This window comes from Cupressus sempervirens, chromosome 10, assembly GCF_028749045.1.
Source record: "Cupressus sempervirens isolate cs-2001-9-10 chromosome 10, ASM2874904v1, whole genome shotgun sequence".
Lineage (NCBI taxonomy): Eukaryota > Viridiplantae > Streptophyta > Pinopsida > Cupressales > Cupressaceae > Cupressus > Cupressus sempervirens.
The window spans coordinates 97,650,390-97,657,610 of NC_143127.1; positions in this window are offsets into that span (position 1 = coordinate 97,650,390).

A 7,221-nucleotide genomic window follows, 5' to 3' on the forward strand; every position below is an offset into this window, starting at 1 on the left:
TGACACATTTTTATAGTCATTAGTGCCTATTCAAGATGAGAAAGAGGATATAGTGGTTAGAGATTGGATTTATAGAGAAGAGAAATATATGTGCAATGAGAACTTCTCTCCCTCTACTAAGACATATGGAAGAGGGTATACTTTTGTCAAAAAGATGGCCTATCCTGGACATGGCCCTCTAAGTCATAGATTAAATGCTAGAGTTGAACCTCTTGATCATATTCTTTTTGGATGCAAGTCTAAGAAGATAGTTGGCCTAGGATTTGTAAATCACAATAAGAACACTACTCCTATTCTTGTGAAGATGAACCAAAATATGCACCTAATTTGAAAAATCAGAAAGATATGTGTGAAGATTGGGTTTCTTCCACTAGTCTCCTTCGGGAAAATTTTATATAGTGTAGTCAATCATGAAACAATTACAATTGTGGAACAAGATGAATCAAGTTCATATAGTTTAAGGGAAAGAGAAGGTGTTACCCTTGATGATATTCAAGCTTCCACATCAAGGCATCCCAAGCCTTCATGGTGTAAGCACCCTAATAAAAGTTAAAAAACAAGTTCACATGAGTATGAATGGGATTACTTCTCAGAGCCTATTGGGACTCAAAATTGAAGCCCTGATTTTGAGTTCCATTGAAAAAATCAAGCCCTATAAGAACTTTTTAATGCATGTGCACCCAATAATGTTTCATGACTCGTTGCTTTGGGAGTGTTTAGTGTCCATACCAGAGAACCTATTTTTTAGATTTTGAGTCATTTCAAATCCGTTTGACTAGTTTTTGAATCCTTCAAAGTTGGTCTTTTATTGATGTCATGTTATATGTAAATTGTTCTAAATTCTGAGAGGCCCAGTTTGACTTGTTATAACTTTAACCTAGTTGACCAAAATGAGAAAATTCCCTTTGCATTTCATTCTAGTTGTCAAAGACTTGCTATGTTTTAATTTTGAGATGATGACAAATTTGTTTGATTAGTTAATGTCATTTGATTTCCACAATCCATTAGTAATACATCAAAGATTTTCTAGAATTTGATTGTGTCAAAAATGCATTTTTTGATGTTTTACTAGTGTCAAGAAGGGTAGATTTGTCTATACCCCTATTCGTGATGTCATATCTTTGAATCTGTGATAGGTGAGATTGAATGGATTGTACTATTTGATTAGTTTTTTAATGTGATTCCAAATGCAATTTGTGATGTTTTAGTAGTGTCAGGAAAGGTAGATTTGTTGGTACCCATGTTCGTGATGTAATATCTCTGAATCCGTGATAGGTAAGATTGAATGGATTGTATTGTTATGTTTTAATCTAAAAATTCTTTAAGTGTGCTAGTTTGCAAGTCTTGACGAATCCATCTGCACACTTTCCCAAGTCCATTCTATTTGCAAAAATCACTTTTCTAACATTGCTTCTAGTCTGCAAATTTGAGTAGCCTACTTTTACCACTCACCAAATGCATCCAATTATTTGTCATGAGCCCTAATCATAGATTTATACTCTCCCCATGACAATGAACCATTGCCCTAGTTTCATATTCCCAAGTGACAGTTTACATACTTTTCAAAGCCAAATCTGAATGCAATTTATTATTTTTTGACATGTTTTCGTGCAGACAGTTCTAAAAGGGCAACTTTGACAGTCAATATATTTTGACTGAGAATTCATCATGAGATGAGATTTAGTAGGATGCAAGAGTGCAGAGTAGAGAATTAGTATCATTGATCTCAGAGCCTGGTTAGGTGCTTTTGTTAGTTTGTAAGGCCAGTTAACAGACCCCTTGGCACTAAATTGACAATTTGCAAATCAATGGTAAAATGAGTTTCAATTGATTGATCAGTGGCCAAACTTAATTATAATCAGTATGACAGGTTCAACGGATCAATTTGGAATATCAGTTGTTCAAAAATGATTTTTTTTAGTTGGACCCACTTTGGGCCCCAGCTAATTCTAGCAAGTTGATAAGATATTTGGAGACTGGTTTCATTTAAAAGTATTTTATTAATTTTGATCTTTAGATGTTTGATAGGAAAACATCATCCTACAATGTCAAGAAATATTGCATCATATGCAGTAGAGAAATTAAGGAGAGAATCGAGCATCAGAGATGTTCCATTTTATCAAGTAACCATTTCCTTGGAACACATGGTTAAATCATCTATTATAAAGTATTATTGTATAACTTCCCTATCTATGGGATGGTGGAGCCCGAACATATATATCATTTCCATTATATTTTCACTTCCAAAAGGATAGATTCATTTTTTAGTATTCCTCATGTTGTGAATCCTTCATGTTATATACCCAACCTCCTCATGAACTCGGCAAGGCACGACATTGATATTGCAAATTTTACCACAAAGAGAACAAGGACATCAAAAGATTATGTAGATGAAGTTTGACCATAGAAAACTTGGTGGCAGCATGTAAAGAGGAGATTGGCCCCTATTTGAAAGGAAAAAATTGTAGCGATTAAGGTGAGTTGCCCACGTTGAAGAAGAATTGGCAAGGACATCTGTGGCATAATGAAAGAAAAAGCCCCACGTGAGAAAAGATAGAGCATTATTTATAAAGTTTGATTGTTGGTTAAGTGTTGGAGACATATACTTTGTGTAAGCCCAAGTGTAACATTGTGTATTGATCCATCTTCTCATCACAATCACGAATCTGTAAAACTAGGATGCAGTTCTTCATTGGAATCATCCTCTTTTAAATGTAGATCCTCGGGATAAATCTTTGCTAGCTTCATGGTAGTGTGTTGTGTTATTTTGGACTCTACTTCATTGGGCAATGTTTGTGTTAGGTAGAAGTAAAATGCAAGGGAGCTCCATGTTGAGAATCACTCACATCAAAACAAGGAATGAAGATTGCCATTTGTAGCAATAAAAGGGAGAACTCCATGCACCTACACAAGTTCTGACATGAAAGGAGGAACAACGAGGTGCTGATTGGTAGCAACATTGTCGCACAACTTCTCTGTACTTTTCTTGGAGCAAGGAGGTTTTCCATATAGGAATTTCAACATATCAAGAATTGAGAATTTTTAGCACACATTGGCTAATGATTCTCCCACCTTGCCTTCTTAAATGTTCTTGTTTGAAGATGGTGTTTTTTTACTCAAAGGCAAGAGTTTTGGGTAGAGGGAGCTATTTAAATGCTAGGTTTTATAGCTGACCAACTCTAGAGGATTTCACAAGAAAAGGTAGAAGTTTCAAGGCATCGAATCATAGACTTCTTATCATCACACACTGCCTATGAGTTACTTCCTAACTTAGGCAAGGTTTTTGTTCTGGATGTTAGTGTGCTTATGAAACAAACATTTCATATAATTTATGAATAGGGAATTCCAATGGCTCCTTTATGGGATGACACAAAGGCAGAGTACTCCCGTGCAGGATAGACCAGACCTTAGCATAGTTTTTGGAGTGCATCTTGTCATGCGTTGGTGCTGCCAGCCACCAAAAGTAGAGGGCGATGTCACATCTCTTCTTTGATGGAGGAGATGGAATATTTAATAAGCTGAAAGCCAAAATGGAAACAATCATTTCTAGGGAAGGTACATCACCAAAAAACATTGTCGATTAGAGAAGAGGTTTTTTACATAAAGATGGAGTTCAATACAATAGTTTTGTCCCATATTCGATAGGGGAAGATCATTTCAAATGGTTAAATACTATTCTACACATAAAGTATAGTGTCTCAAAGACACCACCTTTTAAAAGGAAAGCCTATGTGTGTGGAGAGACCCACCTCACTGGTCTGAGGATGTGTGCAATGATTGGTATGTTGATGTGGAATTTCGACCAACAGAGTGATGATAAGTGGCGGATTTGGGGATGAATCGTAATGTGACAAGTGACAAGATGCTATAGTTGGGTGTGGGTTCTGAAATGCTAATGTGGCATAGGAGACATGTGTCATGAAGGTGCATCCCCACATGCATAGTCAGCACCCTGCTAACTATAATATGGGGAAGTGCCTAGCTAACACATGTCAGCGGGCCCCGATTAGAGGTGACATGGCAGTCTGATCAACAAGTGATGTGGCAATGACGTGATGGGATAAGTGGCAAATAAGATAATGCCATGTGGCACCCAAGTGGAAGGGGTTGGATGACTAAGCAAGAATCTAGTGAATCAGAGCATTCTACATGGCAAAAGTGGTCAAATTTTGGTTGACCTAAGTGGCATAATAAAGGAAAGAAATCAAAGTGTTTTACAAATGATTTTTTAAACATTTTTCTAAAAGGAGATATAAAGCTAAAGTTTGAACCTTAGAAATTTTTTATTTTTTGGAAAATGAAATTTAAATTACAGAGAGCCATAACAAGGGGTATATTTCTCAAAATGACTTTTTGGGAGTTTCTGATAAGCAAGTATAGGCATATTATATATTGCAGGAACTGGGAGAAGATAAAATTTTTGATTATGGAGTTTGTTTTTGTACAGGAAGCATTTGTTTAGGTTATACGAGGTTTTCTCCCAAATTCTCAACTTGCAACCGCATTCAAGTATTGAAGTTCAAATCTGATTTCTAACAGGGTAATGAGCTGAATGTGCACAAAAGATAGTTAAAATATAGTTAAGGTCAAGTTTGGTTACCTTCAAGTTAGTTAAATCTAGATTCTATTATCATTTCATTATGCATTTCAAATATTTGAGCAATAGAAGGGTTTTCATCATTCATATGAGATATGTCCATGTTGGTTATAGAATAATGATGAAAACTAAATCAAATTTCATGGGTAGAAAGATGAAAGAGGTTTTACAATAGTAGAGGATGGAATTTCAAGTGGACACATGACATCTTCATATCAGATTTGAGAATTCATTCCTTGTCTATATCTTCTTCTTTCTCATCCATTGTAAGGGTTGGTTCCATTTTTAGAGAAAAAATGATTGATTGTTGTGATACCATGTATGTTCCAATCTTGAGAGTTCTCAAAATTTGTGAAAATAGGGTTCCAGTTTTGATGTGTTCTCATCACTATGACACCACATTCTTCAGCATATTTTCTCTTGTATGAATAGCAATAGTGAAGATAATATAGAAATTTTTGATCTATTAGGTGTTTCTATGTTTTAATTTCATGCATCTGACTGTGTAATTTCTAAGAAATGAATACAAATGAGTAAGAATTTCTTTAGTTTTATTTTGATTCTCGTCTCCTATCTCTATAATTAGCAGTTTTATGTTGTATAAGGACAAAGAACTGAGACCCATTTGCATCATCTTAAGGTTGTATGTCTGATGTATTTTGCTATTGGAACAAAGGGCTAAGTAAATGCTTGATGTGTTTGACAAGATTGGTTGTTATTTTGAGAAGGATACTTCATAAGGATGAGGTATTTATGAACACTAATGTCTAATTCAAAAAGTGATAAGATGGATCTTATATCTTGGTGCATGAAATATGTCATTAATATCACAGATGTATGTGTTTGATTCATGAAATTTCCCAATAGATAAGGCATTGATCAGCTACATGATCAACTTGTTCTTACTATGACATACTTAGGGTTTTACTAAACTCAACATCATTAATCAAATATCTTTCCCTTTAATGTTGAAGAACTAAAAAGGATGCCCTTACTTAGCTTATTAATTTCTTAGGTCATATCATTAGCTATTTCATGTCTAAGATATGTGCATAAGTGTCAGAAGATTAAGGGTTTTTTATCTGCTTTGTTAGATTCAAGCGTATATTTTAGCACTGGTACCATATAAGTGAATCTGAGGTACACCTACCTAGGTTTTGCAAAGCCTGAATTAGAAGAAAGGTCTAGCCCTATAGTTGGCCCAGTCTCAGAAAGGGTATATTGAAAATGGGAAGTAGCTACCTCTAGATGTATCTTGTTCTCATTAGGGTAATTTAAAACCATGTTGTTTCAAAACACCAATAGAGCCTTCCACAGTTGACATGGATGTTGATATCATACACTCTTATAGTTCTCAACCTGAGTTAGCTAACAAGTCATGTGTGGGATTAGGATATTTGAACTCACATGTTCCCTTAGTGGATAATTCTTCACTTGTTAGGGCGAATCTTGATTTGAGTAGCTAAGGAAGTTACTTGACAAACTCTAACTTCTCAGTCACCAAAGCTGAAACCATTCACATTCACAACCTTGAACCAGTCATGGACTTGCCCCTTGTTCATCCTAACCTTATTGATTGGTCCCAACGCTATCAAGAAGCTAAGCTCTTAACATTTCAAAATGACTATGAGATAGCTTGTTACTTGAATGCCATTGAACCCATAGTCTCTTCCACCAGTGAACTGGCTACCAACATGATAGAGCCAAACATCAAGCACCTTAGTCAAAAAATAAAAATAAAAGAAAAGAAAAATAATAAGAGTTCTAATAGCAAAAACTACTATGTGGCAGTGTCAGAACCAAAAAAATTAAACATAAAAATGTATCCAAGTGTCAAAACCTCTTCGAGGCGCCTAAGGATGAGATACTTGATCATCTCCCTAGATATTTTTAAGATAGATCTTCAGTACTTATTCAACCAACACAAGCAGTCAATTTGAGTATGGATGAGGAACCACAGATGGTACACTTGGCTCAGTCCTTGTCACCATAAGAAAAGTATGAAGCTTTAACAAATGGACTTAAGATGGCCATAAAATGGAGAATCATAGAGTTACATATTTATAGGGATTCATAGCTAATAATTGACCAAGTCAATGATGAATATTTAACAAAAAATGAGAAATTGGTACCTTTCAAGAAAATGGTTGATTCCTTGAGACGATACTGCACATTTGTCACATTGCAGCAAATCCCTTGAATAGGAAACAAAGCAGTTGATGTCATGGCTATACTTGCTTCACTTCTTCAGCTAGAGCAACATGAATCTAGATTTGAATTCTTGGTTGAAGAGCTACATCACTCTATCTATGATTTCCAATAAAGTCATGTTATTTTCACCCTCATTGGTCGTGAGTGATCGTATTATGGTGCCATTTATTCATACCTTTGTGATGCTATTAGACTCAAAACCTTTAACCAATTTAAACACAGAAACCTTATTTGAAATGCCTCTCATCATTCCCTTATCACTGGTGATTTGTATAGGAGGGGTCTAGATGGAACGCTTCTTAGATGCATGGAAAGGGAAGAATCCAATCAAGCATTATTTGAAATCCATGAGGGCATCTATGGGGGAAATTTCAATGGTCTTTCTATGACCCAAAGGTTGCTTAGGGTAGGAT